Here is a 26,597-nt window from a genome sequence, read left to right as displayed (position 1 = left end):
ACATAAAATTTTCTACTCATGCTGTTGTTCAAAACCTTGTATTCACTACTGGAAACAGTAAGTTGTTTTTTGATTTCTCTTAGCTTTGTAAACTTACATTCTCAATATGTCACTTTGTAATATACCAATGTGATCTTCCAGGGGCTAGAAGTAATCTAAATTTGAAAAAGAAGTTATATGGACTGTCAAAGCACCTGAAGATGAGCCCACAGGGAAGGGGGGGGGGGGGGCTCAGAATCCATCGTGCATTGAAATAAAATCATGATTGTGACTGAAGGCGGTCGTTCTTTATTTCATGTAAGTAGTAAACTGATACAAATGGATAAAATTAAACTGATTTAAAACTCTGAGCTTCAAAACGTCAATCATTTTTAATACAAATTAATTTTATGAAATTCCCATTACAATAAAACTTTTAAGAAGCATAAACACTACAGAACCACACTGGTATGACTTCAGTGAGGACTGAATACACGCACTGAAATTATGTTATTCTTTAATTGTAAAATTCAAGTAATTTACCGGAATAATCATGACAGAAGGATTTAAGTAAATGAAAGTGATTACTTCATAATAATGAAATAACTTTATAATTATTATGCCATGTCCTTTTAATGGTGTTAAGCAGCAGTTAATAACTTGAAATTTATGACTTTTTAAAAATAAATGCGATCCTCACTTCTATGCAACAACGAATGCAATAACACAAACAAAAATTCGTGTGGGTTCTCTGATATTCTCTGATAATGAAGATACTCCTCAACTGAGCCCACCAAAACTCTCTGCGAGCCCTGCTGTATGTTGAGGAGTTACTGAGATCCATTTCCCCTTCACACATGCAATAAGCTGGTTTCGGTGTGGACAATGTTCTTTGAGGGCAGCATCCTGTAGTCTGGCCCACTGGTGCTTCACGGGGTTTAGGTCTGGTCTGATCCAAGGCATTATTTTCCAACAGACTTTATTCTTTCACAAACATCTTAATGATCAACATTTTTTCTTGGGTGTTGATGGGTGAACATAAGAATGTTTTCTGCAAGACTGTCTACGAGTAAACTGTTTTACAGTTGTCCTATCGATGGTCTGCTTTCGCTAGCAGTCATGTGGAAAATTCGGAGGCCTCGAAAATGACCGAGTACCGCCGCCAGTTTTATATCCTCCACTATTTGCCTGCTTTTGTTGTCAGTGTTTGGCGTTAGTTTTGCTGGTTGCCTACTCCTACGTCTGTTGCAGTCACCAACTATCATGTCAATTACCCTGAAGTCTAACAGGTTTTGTATCAACGCCCGATCTTTGGTTCAAATGGCTCTGAGCACTATGGGACTCAACTGCTGTGGTCGTAAGTCCCCTAGAACTTAGAACTACTGAAACCTAACTAACCTAAGGACAGCACACAACACCCAGCCATCACGAGGCAGAGAAAATCCCTGACCCCGCCGGGAATCGAACCCGGGAACCCGGGCGTGGGAAGCGAGAACGCTACCGCACGACCACGAGATGCGGGCGCGCCCGATCTTTGAGCAGTTATGGTGTTAGACATTCCACTGACATGGAGACCTTGGTACAGGAAATAAACGTGTTGGCATTTTGGTTCCATTTTTTCAATGACGACACACTTTAAAAGGATGAAAAACACAACCACAGAGGAATACAAAGGAAGACACCGCAGCACTTCTGAGGCAGGCTGCTAGATTTGTTGCTGGTACGTTCGAAAAACGTGCAGCTATTACAGAGATACTTCGGGAACTCAAATGGGAATCGCTGGAGAAAGGGGCTGTTCTTTTCGAGAAAATTTAGAGAAGCAGCATTTGGGGCCGACAGCAGAACAATTCTGCTACCGCCAACGTTCATTTCGCGAAAGAACGATGAAGATAAGATCAGAGAGATTTGGATTTGTGCGAAAGCATATCGACCGTCGCTTTTCTCTCACTGTATTTGCGACTGGAACTAGGAAGGACGTAACTAGAAGTGAAAGAGGGTAACCTCCGCCACACACTACACGGGAATTGCGAAATATGTGTGCACTTGTAGGTGCAGAAAATGTTAAAAATGAATTTAAATAATCCATTAAATTGGAGAAAAAATTTTACAATAGTCTTTTTTATCACCCTAATTAATATTTAGTGGTAAAAGTCCGCCCCCGGTAGCTGAGTGGTCAGCGCGCAAACTGTCAATCCTACGGGCCCGGGTTCGATTCCCGGCTGGGTCGCAGATTTTCTCCGCTCAGGGACTGGGTGTTGTGTTGTCCTAATCATCATCATTTCATCCCCATCGACGCGCAAGTCGCTGAAGTGGCGTCAAATCGAAAGACTTGCACCAGGCGAGCGATCTACCCGACGGGAGGCCCTCGTCTCACGCCATCATTATTAGTGATAAAACTTAATTACCTTTCTGTTCACTCTTACGTAAAAACGTATAGCTACCTACAAGATTATTGAATGTAAAATCTTCTTTAACTTACCAATTACAGGTCTGTTTAGAAGAACTGCATCGACACAACGACACTTCCAGGAGCGACAAACAACTGGGAGAATATAGTCACAACGTTCATAAAGTAATACAGACTACCATAAAGTCCATAAAGCTAACATATGTTGGTGTAAAACGCTACTGTCTCCACAGAGCATCAAACCTTATTGGTAATGTTAATAAATATGGGAGAAACTTTCCGTCCACCCCCCACTTTGAACAATGACCAACAACTGTACAGTTAAAATATCATTGTTATAGATATATTCAAAGAACACGTATCTCACATTCAGCTTCGTAAATAACACCTATAAACGTAAATATAAGGATAGCGCCGACGTCTGTGCTGTATTGCTGTTACATCACAGTGGCCGCTACGTCCTTCATCCAGTTGTAAACACGGCCGACAACCGAAACATGAGCACGGGTATCGGCCCCGTTCCACGTCCCTGAACTCTTCTCTCAGGGAGATACCTTATCAACATCACGGAGGACTGACTGGCGTTCACTTCCATAGAAAACGTGCTCATGAATCCGGTTATTCTGACTCAAGGCGGTCAACTTGTACGGTACTCGTAACATCAATAAAGGATGTAGCACAACTTGCTGAGTAGAGGTCCGCCATCGTAGTACTTTCAACACAAAGTTTTATCTACTTATTATGAGAGATAGTATTTTAAGTATAAACAATTAATAGGTAGCAGGTCTGGCAAAGTGCAATGAATTGGGAACTATTGTTTTCGTGATCGCTGCGCAAGTGTGCGTACACATACGCAGCACAATGGCTCGCTGCAGACCCACGTCAAGAAAAAAATACGTCCATCGGTTGCAAGTCATCGCTTGCTTTAATCATAACCATCTATGCGAGTAATGCTAAATGTTATTTTTACATATAGAAAAGTATTATATTCTTAATAACCTTCAAATCGTGAGCTACACCCTCAATTTATGTATGAATTAACGAATTTACTCATGACATTTTTGTTGCCTGTGCCTGTGGACAATTTTAGAACTCAATAATCCAATTAATTAATAAGATTGAACCTTAAATTGCTGGTGTACCCATGTACCACCATAATAAAATAAATACAGTGAATTGTTGAGGGGGTGTGAATGAAAACAGTGGTATATTTAAGGTTATAAAATAATGAGGTCTTTAATCCTTTTATATCTACAACGACTGAACCGTAAAATTACTACTGGTTCACCAAAGGTTATCAATCTCAATCAGTACACAAAATGTAAAGTGGAAGTAGGTGCCAAGGAATAACTGGTGAAATTACACACAATTTTCAGTAACACTCTTTATTCAAATTTGGTGCAAGACTTAACGATATTTTTTTAAAAAAAAAACAATCATTTAACAAATAAGTCACAATTTACGACAGGAAAGGACTTTTAAATTATTATTAAAAATTTCACGTCAGTAAAAGGCAAGTAGAGGCAAGCAATTTAACGTATACAACGCGACGCTGTATAATATTTCAAGCTCAGCTAAATTACAGGTGAATTTCACTCCGTTCATTAAATGGCCCAGAATCTAACCTGTCTGCAACATATAAACACAATTCTGTTTACAAAAGTTCTCAAAATAGAAAAACCAAAACGCATGAGTCATGCACACGGGGGACATTCACAGTTAATAACACTAACGTTTCCAAAATATATAAAAAAACAAATTTTACAAATTTCTGCCAGTTAACTTACGGCAAACACACGCGCTCGCCAGGTAGGACTTGCGAACTTTTACAACATTCTCCTTTCAAGGCAACAATTCCTATCCGTAATGAAATGGCAAACTTTTGCATGGCAAGAAAACACTAATAACGAACTACCTGTATAAAACGCATAAGCACGTTGAGTAAAAGCCTTAAAAGGTATTGAACAGGAAAAACACACAACAGTTTTTGCTGACTAGAAACAATATAAAAAATCCGCTACGGCGTACATTAACAACCTAGTTTGATTATAGCCAAATATACATAAAAACAAATTTACGTAAGTTACAGTTTCCAGATGAGCAGGAATTCGTTATGCAATTGACTAGTTCTTACCACGAGGCAAAAGGAATTTTTATTCTTTCTTAGAATACCTTTTACACGTGAGTCTAGTAATACTAGTTATGGCAGGCGAGAGAATGGATCAGGTCTTAGTACCTTGCATTTTAAACAGTACAGTCATTGGTGCGTTAGACTTTCACAGACATGGCGGAGACTAACAGTCGAATAAACCCGTAGGTAAGCTGGGAAGGGAAAGAAGCAATCCGAACCACTAATTTACTCTGACTCCCCCCACCCCCCTTTCGTCCTCAAAAGGGGACAGACGGACCACCCTTTCTAATATTACCACCTTCCCGCGGGTGGGCAGACGAGAATGAATGGCGGGAAACTCCCAAAAAAAAATACGGCTGGTGTAATTAACAAGCATAAGTAAATTGAATTCAATTAAACTTCATAAAATCTGTTAACAGTCAATACTCAACTTCTGGTACGTTACGACTCCCAAGACTGAACCAACGAAGCACTTCCAAATGCTCTGCCGAGCGGCCCGCTGCGAGCCGTTTCAACGGATGCAGGAAGGCGCATCAATTTTCAGAACCTCCTCGCCGGTCGACAGCATACGGCCGAACTGCAGATTAGCCCCCTCGCGGACCCACGCTCAGGAAGATTCCTTTCGCGACGAGCAGTTAACGCCCCATACCACGGAGCCGCTGCTCGCGTCGCTTACGCTGATGCCGCGGTCTGCGTGCTGTCCCCCTTGCACCGGCAGAGAAGTCGCTTCTTGATGCCCCTGACTGCCAACTCACCACGAGAGCCCATACAGCCACTTCTTAAGCCCACGCGAACCGCCCACTTTTCCCCTTTCCCGCTAGAGGGAGTCACCGAAGCCTTCAATTGCGACAAAAGCACCACCGCCAGATAACGGAGAGCGACTGCTTCACGCTACGCGCTGCGGTGCGCTTTTCAAAGCTAACTTTACTACGGCTCAACGAGCTGATACATCTTTCACAAAAATCAGAAGAAAGATGGTGTTTTATTAGACAAGCATACATTGGGGTGGAAGCTATACAAATTCTCTCCTGAATTAATCCCTTTTACAACGGAATCTTTGTTTATATGAATAAACTGTGAATTTCAACTCTATTTAAATGGAATCAACTACGACCAAGTATACAATAAACTATGGTTCACCTGAAAACAGGGAGCACTGAAAATACACTCCTGGAAATGGAAAAAAGAACACATTGACACCGGTGTGTCAGTCCCACCATACTTGCTCCGGACACTGTGAAAGGGCTGTACAAGCAATGATCACACGCACGGCACAGCGGACACACCAGGACCCGCGGTGTTGGCCGTCGAATGGCGCTAGCTGCGCAGCATTTGTGCACCGCCGCCGTCAGTGTCAGCCAGTTTGCCGTGGCATACGGAGCTCCATCGCAGTCCTTAACACTGGTAGCATGCCGCGACAGCGTGGACGTGAACCGTATGTGCAGTTGACAGACTTTGAGCGAGGGCGTATAGTGGGCATGCGGGAGGCCGGGTGGACGTACCGCCGAATTGCTCAACACGTGGGGCGTGAGGTCTCCACAGTACATCGATGTTGTCGCCAGTGGTCGGCGGAAGGTGCACGTGCCCGTCGACCTGGGTCCGGACCGCAGCGACGCACGGATGCACGCCAAGACCGTAGGATCCTACGCAGTGCCGTAGGGGACCGCACCGCCACTTCCCAGCAAATTAGGGACACTGTTGCTCCTGGGGTATCGGCGAGGACCATTCGCAACCGTCTCCATGAAGCTGGGCTACGGTCCCGCACACCGTTAGGCCGTCTTCCGCTCACACCCCAACATCGTGCAGCCCGCCTCCAGTGGTGTCGCGACAGGCGTGAATGGAGGGACGAATGGAGACGTGTCGTCTTCAGCGATGAGAGTCGCTTCTGCCTTGGTGCCAATGATGGTCGTATGCGTGTTTGGCGCCGTGCAGGTGAGCGCCACAATCAGGACTGCATACGACCGAGGCACACAGGGCCAACACCCGGCATCATGGTGTGGGGAGCGATCTCCTACACTGGCCGTACACCGCTGGTGATCGTCGAGGGGACACTGAATAGTGCACGGTACATCCAAACCGTCATCGAACCCATCGTTCTACCATTCCTAGACCGGCAAGGGAACTTGCTGTTCCAACAGGACAATGCACGTCCGCATGTATCCCGTGCCACCCAACGTGCTCTAGAAGGTGTAAGTCAACTACCCTGGCCAGCAAGATCTCCGGATCTGTCCCCCATTGAGCATGTTTGGGACTGGATGAAGCGTCGTCTCACGCGGTCTGCACGTCCAGCACGAACGCTGGTCCAACTGAGGCGCCAGGTGGAAATGGCATGGCAAGCCGTTCCACAGGACTACATCCAGCATCTCTACGATCGTCTCCATGGGAGAACAGCAGCCTGCATTGCTGCGAAAGGTGGATATACACTGTACTAGTGCCGACATTGTGCATGCTCTGTTGCTGTGATTATGTGCCTGTGGTTCTGTCAGTGTGATCATGTGATGTGTCTGACCCCCGGGAATGTGTCAATAAAGTTTCCCCTTCCTGGGACAATGAATTCACGGTGTTCTTATTTCAATTTCCATTAGTGTAATTCATCAATCCTGCGCCAGTGCAGCAATACTTCACCCTTTCACCGTGATTCAAGTGGCAGCAGAAAATGGCTGGCTGTGTGTGAGGAGCGGAGCTCTACGGCAACTGTAACGTTCTGATGCGCCCAAGAAAATTTTGCGAACTACACGGCCTGGAGTTCCAATTATTAGAACGCGAGAAACTTCCATATCAGAGCCCTTAAATCCAGGCAGATTACAGTGTAAGGTGCACCCGTTCGCTGGTCTGGCTAAACCAATTTGACTCACAAGCACGACAATGCGTGGTTAAATTATCAAACGTCAGACAGCCGACTCAGGACGAATAAGAGCACCCTTGTGACACATGATGTGTCCGGGATGATACGGAATTCCACTGTCGGAAAGACCATAAGTTCTCCACCAGGGGAGACGAAGAAGACAAAGAATCACAATTACTTTCCTCCAAGCCTCGCTAAGGGAGCTAAATTAGCAAAAACGAAGCCGACCATTTCTGAAAGAAAGCTGTTAAGCTTCCCAGACAGTCGGGCCTATGAAATACATGTTTTTTCCACTCGCTAAAACAACCTGGCGACTTCCTGGCGTAAGGGGGGGGGGGGGGGTTACAGTCTTGTCACCACTAAACAAGTGCACTAGATGCTCTGTCCATGACGTCGCAGCTTCTAACATGAGAATGCATGGAGTTTTATGACTTTTCCACCATTTGCACAGGGGAACAGTTTACAGCATTCTCTCTTAAATGGCTTCCTCCACCCACTTTCTGCCAACTGGCCACCTTTGCAATGGACTGCTGCCTGGCCCAGGTAAAATGTTTTGCAAACTGGAGCCCTTCTGTCCGAACCTAAACGGGAAAGAGGAGCGGTCTCCGGCCAGAAGTGCGTTTGTACGTATGATCCACTGAGCGTTGCTTCCCAGAATCACTCTCACCACTAGCTCGCTTCACGCGGCAGTTATGGCTTCCAGTTCATCCCTCTTTGTATTCTCCACTGCCTCCACTACAGCCGCTTGGGTACAAGTTCTCTACAGGTTATACTGCTGTTATAAGGACATTCTGCCCAAAGTTTCCTAATGTAAGAAGTTCATAAACCACACATACCAAATGTAGTACTGGGAAACACTGGGATCATGACCCAAATTATCAACGTTATTCTGTCTGACAATGTTGTTAAAGTGAGCCACCTATCACAATTAGAACACAGCGCCATCCGTTTGGGTCTGTGGACACATCCATGAGCGTGTGCTACAGACAAACCAGTATGAAGCGCTAAATAGCGCTACGACTTTCTCCAAGCTGCTCCTAGTACTTTTGGGTGTGTCTGAATTTAAGGATCAGAAGAAGCAATGACCCTATTGTTGTATTCTGATGGCAGGACAGAACTCTACTTTCGCAGTGTATTATCTGTAGAACTCTACGATCTTCTGTTAATTGCTGCCAACATACGGAATACTGGTTCTACATTTTCTCCATAAATCCAGAATATTATTCTTATTTTCATCCACATTTTGTCGAATGTTGCTGTTTGCTTTACAATGTTTAGCATTCCATCTACAAAATCCGTAATGAATTTATCGCCTGCGGCATAGGTTTCTGAATGCTACCTTCTTCTGTACACTTGAAAATACACATACCGAATCTGTGTCTATTGTTGGGCATTTCTGTGCACAGGCTCACGGAATCTACACTGTTATCTGTCTGAATCTCGAGACAACCATTTATGTCAAGTGGGACATGATGGGAACCAAACCTGCTGGATCTCTCGTGCGTTGCCGGCTAGAGTGGCCGAGCGGTTCTAGGCGCAACAATCTGGAACCGCGCGACCGCTACGGTCGCAGCTTCGAATCCTGCCCCGGGCATGGATGTGTGTGATGTCCTTAGGTTAGTTAGGTTTAAGTAGTTGTAAGTTCTAGGGTACTGGTGATCTCAGAAGTTAAGTCCCATAGTGCTCAGAGCCATTTGAACCGTTTCTCTCGTGCGTTAAATCTGGAGAGTGAGGTGACGCAGACGAGGCCCAAACTTCACAGTGGGTTTCGCTTTGGATCCGTATCCACTTGTAAGGCTGTAAGCTCTGCAGGCTGCTAGCACACTGGCGTGCGCCATTTCATCGAAGTAATCCTAGATGCGCTTTATTTTATGTAACTTTTTTTCAGCTACTTCGCCCAATACCATTACCACAAGCCAGTCACATTCATGTGACTAGCCATCTTATAAAAAACTGAATAACTACTTTTCAGCACGGAAAGTTGCAGGAGGTGCAGGTGGGGTGTCAGTGAGATTCTGCAAGGTACCAACAGGGATGTGGAAGCATGCCGACTCCAGTGCCATGCCCAGCTGAGCTAGGAGAATCCATCGCGCATTCAGCCCGATCGAGGTGGTCCCACAGATGCTAGATTGGGCTTAAATCCAGGGAGTCTGGTGGCCAGGGCAATGTAGTTAACTCATCCTGCTACTCTTCGAACCACGACTGTACACTGCAACCTCTGTGGCACTTTGCAGTGCCCTGCTGGTATGTGCCAACGCGCCGAGTAGAAACAAATTCCATGTAGGGGTGAACATGGTCCCCAAGGACAGATACACTACTGGCCATTAAAATTGCTACACCACGAAGGTGACGTGCTACAGATGCGAAATATAACCGACAGAAGAAGATGCTGTGATATGCAAATGATTAGCCTTTCCGAGCATTCACACAAGGTTGGCGCCGGTGGCGACACCTACAACGTGCTGACATGAGGAAAGTTTCCAACCGACTTCTCATACAAAAACGGCAGTTGACCGGAGTTGGGTGGTGAAACGTTGTTGTGATGCCTCGTGTAAGGAGGAGAAATGCGTATCATCACGTTTCCGACTCTGATAAAGGTCGTATTGCAGCCTATCGCAATTGCGGTTTATCGTATCGCGATATTGCTGCTTGCGTTGTTCGAGATCCAATGACTGTTCGCAGAATATGGAATCGGTGGGTTCAGGAGGGTAATACGGAACGCCGTGCTGGATCCCAACGGCCTCTTATCACTAGCAGTCGAGATAACAGGCATCTTATCCGCATGGCTGTAACGGATCGTGCAGCCACATCTCGATCCCTGAGTCAACAGATGGGGACGTTTGCAAGACAACAACCATCTCCACGAACAGTTGACGATTGCAGCAGCATGACTATCAGCTCGGAGACCGTGGCTGCGGTTACCCTTGACGCTGCATCACAGACAGGAGCGCTTGCGATGGTGTACTCAACGACGAACCTGGATGCACGAATGGCAAAACGTCATCTTTTCGGATGAATCCAGGTTCCGTTTACAGCATCTTGAGGGTCGCAACAGTGTTTGGCGACATCGCGGTGATCGCACATTGGAAGCGTGTATTCGTCATTGCCATACTGACGTATCACTCGGCGTGATGGTATATTGTGCCATTGGTTACACGTCTCGGTCACCTCTTGTTCGCATTGACGGCACGCTGAACAGTTGACGTTACATTTCAGATGTGTTACGACCCGTGGCTCTACCCTCCATTCGATCGCTGCAAAACCCTACATTTCAGCAGGATAATGCACGACCGCATGTTGCAGGTCCTGTACGGGCATTTCCAGATAGAGAAAATGTTCGACTGCTGCCCTGGCCAGCACATTCTCCAGATCTCTCAACAATTGAAAACGTCTGATCAATGGTGGCCGAGCAACTGGCTCGTCACAATACGCCAGTCACTACTCTTGATGAACTGTGGTATCGTGTTGAATCTGCATGGGCAGCTGTACCTGTACTCGCCATCCAAGCTCTGTTTGACAATGTCCAGGCATACCAAGGCCGTTATTACGGCCAGAGGTGGTTGTTCTGGCTACTGATTTCTTAGGATCTATGCACCCAATTGCGTGAAAATGTAACCACATGTCAGTTCTAGTATAATATATTTGTCCAATGAATACCCGTTTATCATCTTCATTTCTTCTCGGTGTAGCAATTTTAATGGCCAGTAGTATACATATTTGTGTTGATCCACTGTGCCATCCAGTATGTTGAGATCACACAAGGAGTGACAAAAAGCATCCCCCAGACCACAACGCTCCCTCCTTGTGCTTGGGCCCCTTTGCTTTCACACATTTCACGGCATAATCGCAGAAGACCGTTTCACGGCATATACGCTGAAGACCATCTTAGCACGAATCGTAATTCATCCGAAAAGGCCATCTGTCACCACTCAGTGGATGTCCTATTTCGGTACTGGCCTGCAGATTCCAGTCTTCGTTGCCGATTAACAGCAGTCAGCATGGCTGTATGAACCAGGCGCCTGATGTGGTGGCCCGTTTTCAGCAACTTTCGCTGAAATGTAGTTAATGACACGCTGTTGGAAGCCCCTTGGTTCATGTGGGTGGTCAGTTGTCAACAGTTTTACGTCTATTCGCCCGTACACATTTCGACAGCCGTCGTTCACCACAGTTGCCTCGATCCCAGTTTTGGATAGTGCCATTTCCCCATGCACGGTATACTTTAAACATGGTGACACACGAACAGTTCACAGATTTTGCCGTTTCCGAAATGGTTCCTCCCTTGGGGCGAAAGCCAACGGTCAGATCCTTTGGACGTCAGATAAACCACTCCGTTTCCGCATTGCAACAATGACTGTTTTCCGCTTCCTCTGACACGCTTTATAGGCCGCCCACTGCTAGTGCTGCCACCTGCTGTCTTGAGTGGTTACCCCCAGTTGTCGTCGAACATATGCGGCGATCACATCAGTGTAACTACACCTTGCATTTAGACAGCAGAAAATGGTAATTAACTATATGTTCTACTACACTCAGTTTCAAAAGTCTAAGATAATTTTCGTAGCGTCATCGCACAGACGATCTACACTAATGACCCAAAATATTGTGACCACTACCGACCGCCAAATTGAATGTTTTCTGGTGACGTTGAGGGCAAGCGATGCACCAAGCACACTGCACAGCACACTTAAGGAGTCACTTTCTTGAAACCCCGTAATTAACGAAATATAGCATTAATTTTGACTCCTAGGTGCCTAAACCTGCCTCTCTAATAGTGCAAAAGCTGGCACCATTGTTCTCGGCGACGCTTCTAAAGCAAGTTATCGACACATGCGAAGGAAACGCCAGAGCTCAGAAGTTCATGTTAGATGTAAGGTGTATTAATAACGTCTCATTTGCACTAAAATTCTCCAAAATTCTGCTCAGAGCCACTGTGGACGTGTCGCACGATAGAAAGTACGTCACAGACCCTCTTATCCAAATTTCACCCTTTTTCCTACTGCCTCTGCGATGGAGGTCATAAACGTGACGCCAAGTGTTGAAATCACGCGATCTTATTTACGTGTGGCAGAGGAAAACATTTCACACACACCGTCGCTCAGAAGCGAAACGGGAAACCGCTCTGGATTTGGTATAGTGGGCTTCAATTAAAACACCCCTTCCTTTTCTGCATAAATTTACACACATTTCGCGCTGAAAAGGACAGGTTTAAGTGTGATATGCAACAGGACGTTTTTGATTACCTTTGACACAGCTGGCGCCCCCTGGACGACTCAACCCTTTTCTAAGTACATACTGGTGCCTCAATCTCATTGAACATGATTTGCAGTTCTTGTTCTGGTATAGAGGGTGGAACTACTAGCGACCATTCAAAACGATTCTACTAAGTTTGAATGCGAATCCCGGCACATAAGGACGTTTACGGTTTTCTAGCTTTCCGTTTTGCACTCCCCTGTGCGGTAATCACAGGGTGGTACAAACTGACAAGTTCATAAATAAAATGGGAAATGGTCCCCCAAAGATACGCCCCTCCCCCTTCCCCCCCCCCCCCCTCAGTTCGGCAACACCTGTGGAGCCAATTGCACAACTTTGTTGAGCACTTTAAAAATGTGCTGTACAGAGACAACCATTGACTGATTCCTAGAGACCTGCGCGCAGATGAGTTGCATTACACTTCTGTGCATGTGCCTGCTTTTGGGCAAGCGGAATTTGAGGGATACCTGCAGGCAGGCGCCTAGAAATCACTCAGGCTTTTGTCTATACAGGTACAGTTTTTAAGTGCTGAAGAGTGGTGTGCGAATGGCACTGAGGATATTGTGGGAGTGGGGGAGCTTAGAGGAAACCTTTGCTGTTTGCTTCAAGCACCCGCAGTGTCGCATCGCCCTGTGATCATTCCACAGGTAGATGTCAAGCAGGAGGAGTGAAAAAGCATAAACACCATTTGGTGCTTCATATCACATTCAAATTTAGTCGAAGTTCTGAAATGTCCCTGGTTGTTCCATCCTGTACACCAGAGCAAAAACTGCTTTTACAGTACTTCAAACAGAGGTATCAAGTTCAATGGGGTCGCTGGGCCACAATATCTTTAGGGAATTGTCGAATAGTGTGCGGCAGTGGTTCCCAACAGGTGGTCCGCGGACCCCCAGGGGTCGGAGAGCTATGCCAGAGGGGTCCGCAAGATGCTATTAGAATAAAAAATATATTAAATATACACTCCTGGAAATTGAAATAAGAACACCGTGAATTCATTGTCCCAGGAAGGGGAAACTTTATTGACACATTCCTGGGGTCAGATACATCACATGATCACACTGACAGAACCACAGGCACATAGACACAGGCAACAGAGCATGCACAATGTCGGCACTAGTACAGTGTATATCCACCTTTCGCAGCAATGCAGGCTGATATTCTCCCATGGAGACGATCGTAGAGATGCTGGATGTAGTCCTGTGGAACGGCTTGCCATGCCATTTCCACCTGGCGCTTCAGTTGGACCAGCGTTCGTGCTGGACGTGCAGACCGCGTGAGACGACGCTTCATCCAGTCCCAAACATGCTCAATGGGGGACAGATCCGGAGATCTTGCTGGCCAGGGTAGTTGACTTACACCTTCTAGAGCACGTTGGGTGGCACGGGATACATGCGGACGTGCATTGTCCTGTTGGAACAGCAAGTTCCCTTGCCGGTCTAGGAATGGTAGAACGATGGGTTCGATGACGGTTTGGATGTACCGTGCACTATTCAGTGTCCCCTCGACGATCACCAGTGGTGTACGGCCAGTGTAGGAGATCGCTCCCCACACCATGATGCCGGGTGTTGGCCCTGTGTGCCTCGGTCGTATGCACTCCTGATTGTGGCGCTCACCTGCACGGCGCCAAACACGCATACGACCATCATTGGCACCAAGGCAGAAGCGACTCTCATCGCTGAAGACGACCCGTCTCCATTCGTCCCTCCATTCACGCCTGTCGCGACACCACTGGAGGCGGGCTGCACGATGTTGGGGCGTGAGCGGAAGACGGCCTAACGGTGTGCGGGACCGTAGCCCAGCTTCATGGAGACGGTTGCGAATGGTCCTCGCCGATACCCCAGGAGCAACAGTGTCCCTAATTTGCTGGGAAGTGGCGGTGCGGTCCCCTACGGCACTGCGTAGGATCCTACGGTCTTGGCGTGCATCCGTGCGTCGCTGCGGTCCGGTCCCAGGTCGACGGGCACGTGCACCTTCCGCCGACCACTGGCGACAATATCGATGTACTGTGGAGACCTCACGCCCCACGTGTTGAGCAATTTGGCGGTACGTCCACCCGGCCTCCCGCATGCCCACTATACGCCCTCACTCAAAGTCCGTCAACTGCACATACGGTTCACGTCCACGCTGTCGCGGCATGCTACCAGTGTTAAAGACCGCGATGGAGCTCCGTATGCCACGGCAAACTGGCTGACACTGACGGCGGCGGTGCACAAATGCTGCGCAGCTAGCACCATTCGACGGCCAACACCGCGGTTCCTGGTGTGTCCGCTGTGCCGTGCGTGTGATCATTGCTTGTACAGCCCTCTCGCAGTGTCCGGAGCAAGTATGGTGGGTCTGACACACCGGTGTCAATGTGTTCTTTTTTCCATTTCCAGGAGTGTATTTCGTATAGTAAGAGATTTTTCGTTTTGGCTGCTCAATATTTTTTCAACAATAAATATGTCAATGTTTTTTCTAAGTATCAAAAATAGAAAACGTATAAAAAGACTCTTAATTTGGTTCTTTTAGGTACTTGATTCTGTGATATGACAAGGTACCAGTGATCCTCGATGAGGGGGTCCTCGAGAACATTTTGTTGGGAACCGCAGGTCTGGGGTGAGGAAGGGTGTCAGTAGTGTGAATAAGACCTTCCCGTTGCTTTCCACACAGCGAACTGTCGTTTTCGACTGCGAAATGTGCGGGAATCGACGTCCCAAGAAAAGGGGTGGTTTCATTGACGCTCCTTATGCCATCTCCTATGCCTTTCTCGTGTTGATTCTGGGTGACGGAATGCCTGAAATGTTTTCCTCGGCCACCCATAAGAAAACCGCAGAATTCCAGTGCTGAGAGTTGCGATTCTAACCCCCATCGCACAGATATCAAAAGAAGTGGTGTGACGACTTCCCCATCTTATGACGTGTCCACGATGGCGTTGGGCCAATGTGACATCAGTATCCCATCGTCTACACCTTCCTGTTTTAAGTGTCGCCGAGACCGATGGATACGTCGCAGAGGGCCATGCTTTAACACCATTCAATGTGTGGTCTTAGGCTCCTTTGAGCCAAATTTTAAACTTACGTGCCGCAATGAGGGGTACAACGAAGTTTCAAAAATGTTACTAATTCTTTGAGAGTATATTTAGGCAGCGGAGAACAGTGATCAGGTGTCTGTTCTATGTGAGTCAAGTTTAAAAGTCTAACACTAATTTCGTAGTCTCTTCACTCAGAAGATGTACGGCCAGTAGCTCAAATATTACCATCAGTGGCCACCACGAAGCTGAATGCGCGCAAATGTATGAGCGGAGAAGAGAAGATGGAGAAACAGTCTAGCGACAGTACGGGCTGCAAGTGTGGAAGTCCACTGATGACAGTGACTCCGACATAGGGTGGATTGTAACGGGAGAGCGCCTTTTAAGACGCTCCTCCTCTTTAATTATAAAGATGTGCAGTTATCAGGCTCCCTGCACATACTGAGTGGTTGAAACTATCTTGCAGCAACTCACAGAGTCCAGAGAGTGCTGTGATTATCGTACGCGTTAATAACGAACCTATTTACGCTGGAAAAAATTAGTTCCAGTTTTCGTCACCAGGTGCAAAATCTGGCGTTGCGAATGCATGTAAGACGTATAGAAATGTTTCTGTATGTAATGGATTAGGATCGGGACATGGACTCAAAAGGTCAAATAAGTAATAAAGACATCATGCTGGTATTAATAAACAGCATTTAGACAGTTTGCTCAATATGAACACAGTAGACGACGAGCAGCTGCAGTGCCAGATTTACACCTAGTGGCCGAAATTGGAACTAATTTTTCCCAGCGTAAATCAGTTCCGCATTAACGCCTTCTAATATCTACCAAGTTTCATTGCCATTCGATAATTACATCCTACAATGGACCTCCGTAAGTAGTTGTATTTTTATTATAACCACCTGGTAGTAGGCATAGGACTGGTCGGTTATGACAGCATAGAAGGGCACACTTACACCTGAAGAACACGTATCAGTTCCTGATTGCGCGCAAAGTATTAGCATCATTATGAGTTGTTTAAATGAGTTTAGCACATTAACACTCGGGGCCTGGATTCTTACTGACTGGAGTAGAATTGTCTTCAGTGATGAGTCCCGCTTCGAAATGAGCCCGGAGGTGACCTGTGAAGACGTGTTTCGAGACTTCTGACAGCAGTGGGATACAACCCTCTGTCGCCCGCGATATGGCCCAGCAACAAGGAATGATGAAGGTTTTTGGTGCCATTTCTTTTCATAGCAGAACCCCATTGATTGTCATCCGCAGCACCCTTACAGCACATCGGTTCGTCGACCATATTCTAAGCCACGTTTTCTTGCCCTTAATGGCAAGCCATCTTGAGCTTACATTTCAGCAACGTAATGCCCGCTCGCAAACGGTGGGTTTCTATCACTTGTCTAAGTCCTTTCCAAACCCTACTTTGGCCAGCATGGTCGCCGATCTCTCCGCAGTCGCACTATGAATAGGGCCCTCCGACTACGTTGGTATTTTGACGATCTAACTCACCAGTTACATGTAATTTGGTACTATATCCCTCACGAGGATATCCAACAACTCTATTAGTCAGTGCCACGCCAGAGGTGGACCAAAGCATTATTGGTGAAACTATTTTCTCTTTAACAAACCATCCAACTTTTCTGAAATTGTAATCATTTGTTTGTCCATACATGTACATTCATGTTCAGAAAAAAAGAACACCTTGAACGATTAGAGATAGGACGTTCATGTTAACAGGACATGTAAATTAGTATGTTCTGCAGAAATGATAAGCATTTCAAATGGATCAAATGGCTCTGAGCACTATGGGACTTAACATCTGAGGTCATCAGCCCCCTAGACTTAGAACTACTTAAACCTACAGGGTGTTTCAAAAATGACCGGTATATTTGAAACGGCAATAAAAACTAAACGAGCAGCGATAGAAATACACCGTTTGTTGCAATATGCTTGGGACAACAGTACATTTTCAGGCAGACAAACTTTCGAAATTACAGTAGTTACAATTTTCAACAACAGATGGCGCTGCGGTCTGGGAAACTCTATAGTACGATATTTTCCACATATCCACCATGTGTAGCAATAATATGGCGTAGTCTCTGAATGAAATTACCCGAAACCTTTGACAACGTGTCTGGCGGAATGGCTTCAGATCCAGATGAGATGTACTGCTTCAGCTGTTCAATTGTTTCTGGATTCTGGCGGTACACCTGGTCTTTCAAGTGTCCCCACAGAAAGAAGTCACAGGGGTTCATGTCTGGCGAATAGGGAGGCCAATCCACGCCGCCTCCTGTATGTTTCGGATAGCCCAAAGCAATCACACGATCATCGAAATAGTCATTCAGGAAATTAAAGACGTCGGCCGTGCGATGTGGCCGGGCACCATCTTCCATAAACCACGAGGTGTTCGCAGTGTCGTCTAAGGCAGTTTGTACCGCCACAAATTCACGAAGAATGTCCAGATAGCGTGATGCAGTAATCGTTTCGGATCTGAAAAATGGGCCAATGATTCCTTTGGAAGACATGGCGGCCCAGACCAGTACTTTTTGAGGATGCAGGGACGATGGGACTGCAACATGGGGCTTTTCGGTTCCCCATATGCGCCAGTTCTGTTTATTGACGAAGCCGTCCAGGTAAAAATAAGCTTCGTCAGTAAACCAAATGCTGCCCACATGCATATCGCCGTCATCAATCCTGTGCACTATATCGTTAGCGAATGTCTCTCGTGCAGCAATGGTAGCGGCGCTGAGGGGTTGCCGCGTTTGAATTTTGTATGGATAGAGGTGTAAACTCTGGCGCATGAAACGATACGTGGACGTTGGCGTCATTTGGACCGCAGCTGCAACACGGCGAACGGAAACCCGAGGCCGCTGTTGGATCACCTGCTGCACTAGCTGCGCGTTGCCCTCTGTGGTTGCCGTACGCGGTCGCCCTACCTTTCCAGCACGTTCATCCGTCACGTTCCCAGTCCGTTGAAATTTTTCAAACAGATCCTTTATTGTATCGCTTTTCGGTCCTTTGGTTACATTAAACCTCCGTTGAAAACTTCGTCTTGTTGCAACAACACTGTGTTCTAGGCGGTGGAATTCCAACACCAGAAAAATCCTCTGTTCTAAGGAATAAACCATGTTGTCTACAGCACACTTGCATGTTGTGAACAGCACACGCTTACAGCAGAAAGACGACATACAGAATGGCGCACCCACAGACTGCGTTGTCTTCTATATCTTTCACATCACTTGCAGCGCCATCTGTTGTTGAAAATTGTAACTACTGTAATTTCGAAAGTTTGTCCGCCTGAAAATGTACTGTTGTCCCAAGCATATTGCAACAAACGGTGTATTTCTATCGCTGCTCGTTTAGTTTTTATTGCCGTTGCAAATATACCGGTCATTTTTGAAACACCCTGTAACTAACCTAAGGACATCACAGACACCCATGCCCGAGGCAGGATTCGAACCTGCGACCGTAGCAGCAGCGCGGTTCCGGACTGAAGCGCCTAGAACCGCACGGCCACAACGGCCGGCGATTAGCATTTCATTCACCTCATTTCAGCATGTGTTCTGTTGTCTAGTAGGCACAGGGTCCGCCATGGGCCCTGATAACTCGTTCCATCGCTGATGACGTCGACGTGTATAAGGCGCGAATGGGGTCCTGCGGCATAGCCACGTATGCTGTAGTTACCTGGTGCCGAAGTCCACCTGTGGTAGTTGGCATTCGGTCACAGCACTGCACCTGTTTCACAATACCCCACACGTTTTCGATTGTCGTCAAGTATGGTGATACGGCGGACCAGAGCAAAAGGCTGACATCCCGTGACACGAAGGAGGTACGTGTTCGTGCAGCAACATGTCGTCGTGCATTGTCTTGCTGAAGAGTTGCTTCAGGGGTATTGTCCAGAAAGGGTACGGGTACGGGTCGCAGGATGTCATTCGTGCAGGCCACACGGGTCACAGTGTCCTAGACACGCACTGATTGTGATTTGTCGTTGAACCCAGTAGGACCCCACATCATAACGCAATCGCCGTTCCCCTTGTCTACGGCGAACCCAAATGTGGACATCATTTTCAGAGAAACAGAACCTGGAGTCGTCCGAAAACACTATCTGATGCCATTCCTGTCCCCTGTGACATCATTCCATACACCATTGCAGCCTAGCATGGTTCTGCACATTCGTCGAAGGTAGGCCGAGAAGTGGACGACGTGCACATAAGCCACGCCGTGATAAACGGCGATGGACTGTCATCCCTGATGGTGTACGATGTGTTACACTGTTCCAGTGTTGCGCCAGAGCCGAGGAGGACGCAGATATGTACTGCAATAGCATTCGGATGAGATGCCAATCTCCTCGGCTGCTGGTATGGGTGGTGCGACCTGGTCCGTGTCGTTGTGTTGTACGGTTTTCCGTGAACCATTTTGCACACACCCGTTGCACTGCGCCGAAACACATCGTCCTACACGAGCAGCAAATTCTCGGATGAATGCATCAGATTCACTCATGCCAACAATGCAGCCTCTTCCAAACTCACTTATTTGATGACACGGGTCGTGCATACGTCTACGAGGCATCCTGCACGTCTGTCAAGTCACAGTGATCCATTACCTTCGGTTTGGAGCGACAACGATAGCCGCACGCACATTTTACTCGTAGGTGGTGTTGCGCTGCGATATTATTGTTTATCTTGAACCCGCGGGGCGTCATGATTCAAATGCTAATCATTTCTGCAGGGGATATGTATATACGCTGTGAATATGAACGTCCTATCTAGCTGTTTAAGGCTTTCTGCTTTTTCTGAACGTGAGTGTATATCACATCTAACGACTTTCGTCCCATTCGGATGATTCCTGTTTTTCTTCTTCTTAGTGTGTGTCAAGACATTACCCATTAACGATGTTGAATTATCTATGTAAGTAAGATACTAACGAAATTTTACAAAAAAAGAACTTTTGTTTTGCTTGGTTACACCACTCTTAATGTAAATGTCTCACTCAATACGGAAATGGTATTACGTCGCCACGAAAGTAGTTCACTTTTATGCGACCACCAGGGACCTGCCCTGTAGGATTCCTCAGGTTCGACTAACTCTCGCCGAAACTATCGATTGGCGCCAAACCGCACCCTGCGTTCCCACGTCAGCGATGCTACTCCACACGAGCAAAGGTGAGAAATGGCAGAGTGGATTCATCACCTACAGTATCGACAGCTGTACCTTTATAGCCTGAGCACAACCATCTCGGAAACGGCGAAGGTGGTCGGCTGTTCGCGCGCGTGTTATTGCCATGAGTAGGGGAGACCGGTGCACGTTTACGCACGAGGCGCGGTTACTCACAAGGGAACCTCCCCATCGAACCCTCCTCAGATTTAGTTATAAGTTGGCACAGTGGATAGGCCTTGAGAAACTCAACACAGATCAATCGAGAAAACAGGAAGAAGTTGTGTGGAACTATGAAAAAAAATAAGCAAAATATACAAACTGAGTAGTCCATGTGCAACACATGCAACAACAAGGACAGTGTGGCCTCAGTAGCGCCGTGGTCCCGTGGTTAGCGTGAGCAGCTGCGAAACGATAGGTCCTTGCTTCAAGTCTTCCCTTGGGCCAAAATTTTTACTTCTTTATTTTCGCAAATTTATAATCTGTCCGTTCGTTCATTGACGTCTCTGTTCACTGTAATAAGTTTAGTATCCGTGTTTTGCGACCGCACCGCAAAACCGTGCGATTAGTAGACGAAAGGACGTGCCTCTCCAATTGGAACCGAAAACATTTGATCGCAAGGTCGTAGGTCAACCGATTCCTCCACAGGAAAACACGTCTGGTGTATTCTATACGACCTTGCCCGATTTAGGTTTTCTTGTGGATGTCATAATAACTCCCAAAAAAGTGATTAAAACATAAGAGTTTGTCACATAAACTGCAACAAATGAATCCAACAGTTTCACAGTCGCACAGTTTTCCCTGTGCTCTGTCAAAACATATGTTTTTAACGTTTTCAAATTTTTTCGTGTGTACACTGTCAAATCCTTCATATGTCCAAGCGAATCTGAACATGTCCTGGAATTTTGGAGAGCGAAGTTGATTATGTGTGAGTACCTGAACTTTGATAATTGTCTGAAAATAAAAAATTAAACTTTTCATTCCAGAGAAGATTTGAACCAAGGACCTTTCGTTCCGCAGCTGCTCACGCTAACCACGGGACCACGGCGCTACTGGGCTCACCTTGTCCTTGATGTTGCCTATCTTGCACATGGACTACTCAGTTTGTATATTTTGCTTATTTTTTTCATAGTTCCACACAACTTCTTCCTGTTTTCTCGATTGATCTGTGTTCAGGTTTTCAAGGCCTATCCACTGTGCCAACTTATGACTATATCTGAGGGGGGTTCCCTTATCAGAGCACTTTTCTCGGAACCATTGTTGCTCGAGCGCTACCGACAATGGAAGATTAGTGCGCTCATCTACAGAGGAATCTCAAAAACTTCACGCCACCAGAAGAGTGAAGGTCATAGCGCGCGTCTGCTGTTTGTGTGCAAGGTGAGTTAATTTTGTTACTCAGATATCGTACTTTCCAGGGAGCATGAATTTGATACTTGACATTAGATAAATACATGTTCTTTCACAGGAAATTATTCTGCTTTAAAACGTATACCTGCATAATTTGGAAGCCTGAAAGTCACTGCTGTAGTTCTGATACTAACAAACACGGCTATGGGACACGTTTACGCACGATTTTGCATTGCCACTCTGATACCGCAGTCAAGGAAACTTCAAGACAATTGCAGTTGGAAACACAATTTAAAGAAAATGATGGCACAGGAGAATGAAAGGTACAAATTGCTAAAAATGCTATTTGAATCTAATGAATATGAAGCAGAAAGAATTAATTCTCTGAGAGCAAGGACTGATTAGGACAAGAAACTGCTAAACCCGAGGAAAAAAAAAAAGCCGTGGGTAAGCCAACTGCTGATATCATTACTGTGCTGCTTGAAGGCAGGTTTTCACGTCGTAACTCTCCTGTCTTCTGCCATTTTCTTCAAGTCAGCGTAATTTCTACTTCTCTTCATGCAGTCTGTCTTTTTGTATCTCTCCTTCATCGTAATCACCTCATACAAACTAGTTCTTCGAAAGCGTCTGTTAGGAAGCACTTCCATCTCAACGAATGTCCCGTCCACTTCTTTTTTTCTCTTATAACCTGATGAACTGTCTTTGTGTTTACTGCCTGCAATGATACAGCTAAGCGAAAAGAAATCACGAATGGGCGAGTGCCTTTGATGTAAGAGATTGCCTCACGGCGATTTTGCCACAGTAAACTTTTTTTTTGTGTATAAATGGCAGTTGGGACAGTGACGATTCACAGGCATTAATTAACATTCAAACTTGTATGTAGGCCATATTACCCTAAGTTCGCCAAAATATTTGTTTACTGCCAATAATTTTTTTAAAATTTTACCACACTAATTGGTTTATGTAAATCTACTGTTTTGTTCGCTGTCAAAACAACGTGTTTTGAAAAGTTTAGTAGTGTGTTTTGTTTACTCATTAATGTGTCCTATGATATGCGTAAACTTGCCCCTATAGGTGCGTACGCCTGCCTCATAACCCGGACGTGTTAACGCACTCGACTTTGGTCTATTTAAAATTATATTGCTCTCGTAAATGTAGTGTTGAGTTGGAAGTATATTTAACAATACTTTAATAAGCATTTTACAAGAATAATCAATTTTAAACACGATAAATCTAATTAAAAAATTTAAAACTCCGAAAAGAAATCCGTGTCAACTTGCCCTGGTCTCGCCTATCAGTGGAGAGTGGTTGAAGGGCGGTGAAAGCAAGAGGGAGCAACGAGCTGTTGGACGTTCGTACGTCATCGCTGAACGTAGAGGTCGGAGACGTGTTTGCTCTGTATGAGTAAAGCACGATGGGCGACGTGCGACGTCGGTGCAGGCACAAGTGTTTCGGAGCACACCGTTCTGTGCACATGGTTGAACACGGGGCTCCACAGCACACGGTCCCTGCGCGTTCCCATACTGACGCAACGACATCGCCACTTACGACTACTGTGGTCATGGTATTACCGACATTAGACTGTACACACCACCTGACCGGATGGGTCACGCTCCTTGTTACACCAGGTCGAAAAGCAAACAGCTATCCAAAACTAGTTACAGCACGCCGGACACAGGCCACCGGGTGCAGTATCATACCATAGGGACTTTCACCTGGACCTCCAGGGAACCTGTAGTGCTAGTGGAAGGCACCAGGATAGTTGTGGGCTACGCGAACATTACTGCGTACCATCTGCACCACTTCATTCTGCTCCAACAGCGATGGCATCTTCCAGCAGGATAAGTTTCCGTGCGACAGGGCCAGAATCGTGCTACAGCGCTTACAGGAGCAAGCTGGCGAACTCACTTTGGTGCCTTGGCCACCAAATTCGCCCGACCTGAAGCAGCTGAAAACATGTGGAACACTTCCAGGCTCCTGCTCCACGACTGCAAACTACCGGCCCGCAATTTACGGCTGTTGCGCGATCTGTGCGTGAACACCTGTTACCACATGCCTCCGAAAATATCCCAACAACTTGCCGAATCTGTGCCACGCATAATAGATGCTGTAGTCTTTCCAAAAAATGCTTCAAGGTGCTATTACACAGGTAGCCATAATATGAGTGAAGGGCAACAAGCAGACTCCATATTATCAGATTTCTGAAGGCGAGACACACAGGGCCAAGCTGCAGAGTGTTAATGAAAGTACGAGCATGTGAAATAGCTTCCCAGATATGTGAGTGGCTCGAGTACTTCTTAAGTAACGGAGCCCTTTATGCTGAAGGTGATTATCAGGAATAAGGCAACTGCTAGGAGAGTTCCAGGAAGGTATGATAGGACTGCTGTTATTCTCTGTACACATAAATGATCTGGCTGCGTTAGTGGACAGCAACCCGCTGTTTGCTGGAGATGCTGAGATGTGCGGGAAGGTATCGGTAAGTCTAGGAGGAAGATCATGACTTAACAAAATTTCTAGTCGCTGTGATGAATGGCCGCTTCCACTAAATGTAGAAACTAAACTAAACTCCTCTCAAACAGGCCATGAAGGCCCAACGGTACCGACCGGCCGCCGTGTCATCCTCAACCCATAGGCGTCGCCAGATGCGGATATGGAGGGACATGTGGTCAGCACACCGCTCTCCCGGCCGTTTCCGAAATAGGAGCCACTCACTACTTCTCAAACAAGTCGCTTCTCAGTTTGCCTCACAAGGGCTGAGTGCACCCCACTTGCCAACAGCGCTCGGCAGACCGGGTGGTCACCCATCCAAGTGCTACCCCAGCCCGACAACTCTTAACTTCGCTGATCTGACGGGAACCGGTGTTACCACTGTGGCAAGACCGTTGGCTCTAAATGTAGAAAACTAAGTTAATGAAGAGTAGAAAATCAATCCTATGAAGCTTAACAGAACGTTACTAGTCTACTGCTTGTCAACAGTCGCCTCGGCTAAATATCTAGGCCTAACGATGCAAAGCGATGTCGAATCGAACGAGAACATAAGGATGCTAGTAGAGAAAGGGAATGGTGGACTTCGGATTACTGGAAGTATTTTAGGAAACTGTCGTTCATGTGTAAAGGAGAACGCGTAGCTGCGCTGGATTAGTCCAGCGGTCTTAACGCGCTGCAGTCATGGACTGTACGGCTGATCCCGGCGGAGGTTCGAGACCTCCCTCGGGCATGGGTGTGTGTGTTTGTCCTTAGGATAATTTAGGTTAAGCAGTGTGTAAGCTTAGGGACTGATGATCTTAGCAGTTAAGTCCTATAAGATTTCACACACACATGAACATTTTTTGAGAACGCGTATAGAACACTAATACCACCCATTCTCGAATACAGCTGGAGTGTTTGTAAATCCTACTAGGTCGGATTAAAAGAAGGTATCGAAGCAATTCATAGAGGGACTTCCTGGCAGATTAAAACTGTGTGCCCGACCGAGACTCGAACTCGGGACCTTTGCCTTTCGCGGGCAAGTGCTCTGCCATCTGAGCTACCGAAGCACGACTCACGCCCGGTCCTCACAGCTTTACTTCTGCCAGTATATCATTCTGGAAACATCCCCCAGGCTGCGGCTAAGCCATGTCTCCGCAGTATCCTTTCTTTCAGGAGTGTTAGTTCTGCTAGGTTTCGCAGGAGAGCTTCTGTAAAGTTTGGAAGGTAGGAGACGAGATACTGGCAGAAGTGAAGCTGTGAGGACCGGGCGTGAGTCATGCTTCGGTAGCTCAGATGGTAGAGCACTTGCCCGCGAAGGGCAAAGGTCCCGAGTTCGAGTCTCGGTCGGGCACACAGTTTTAATCTGCCAGGAACTTTCATATCAGCGCACACTCCGCTGCAGAGTGAAAATCTCATTCTGAATTCATAGAGGGGCTGCTATATTTGTTACCTGTACGTTACTCATGCTAGAATTACGGAGATGCTTCGTGAATTCAAGAGAGAACCTCTCGAGGAAAGCGATGTTATTTTCGCGAACACTATTGACAATATTTAGAAAACGTGTAATTGATCCTCGCCACACAACGATTCTACTGTCGCCAATGTAAATTTCGCATAAGGACCGCGAAGATAACAGAAATTCGGGCTCTTACCGAGGCATATACATAGTCTTTTTTCCTCGCTGTGTTTGCGAGTGGACAAGAAAGGAAATGACTAGGTGACAGAGGGCACCCTCCACCACGCAGCATACGGTCTCTTGCGGAGAATATATATAGATGTAGATGTAGATTTTTGGCTCGCCAGCGTACATAGCAAGCAGCATAAATTGCTCATATCGGAGCATAAAAAGGGGATTAGGGTCCTGTTTATTGATAGACCGATTGAAAAGTGGGGTACAAGCTGCCCCATTCTACCTTCCTCAGCACCTTTAAAAATAATCTAAAATTTTGGCATGCGACCACATTCGCACTTTCTTCAACATGCAACTGACTTCCACTCCCACAGGCTGCCCCAATTGT

At 46.4% G+C, this 26,597-nt stretch overlaps 1 protein-coding gene and 1 pseudogene across 7 annotated transcripts in view; both read right to left on the bottom strand.

Moving 5' to 3' along the window:
* The window catches only part of LOC126259903 (adipokinetic hormone/corazonin-related peptide receptor variant I), a 1,084,372-nt gene that overhangs the window by 1,006,410 nt on the left and 51,365 nt on the right, over positions 1-26,597 (bottom strand). The gene's annotated exons all lie outside the window — the stretch shown is intronic.
* LOC126261425 (5S ribosomal RNA) lies at positions 24,880-24,997 on the bottom strand (annotated as a pseudogene).

Source organism: Schistocerca nitens, chromosome 5 (genome assembly GCF_023898315.1).
Source record: "Schistocerca nitens isolate TAMUIC-IGC-003100 chromosome 5, iqSchNite1.1, whole genome shotgun sequence".
NCBI lineage: Eukaryota > Metazoa > Arthropoda > Insecta > Orthoptera > Acrididae > Schistocerca > Schistocerca nitens.
The sequence above is the reverse complement of the archived record's forward strand: the minus strand, read 5'-3'. Positions and strand labels throughout refer to the sequence as shown.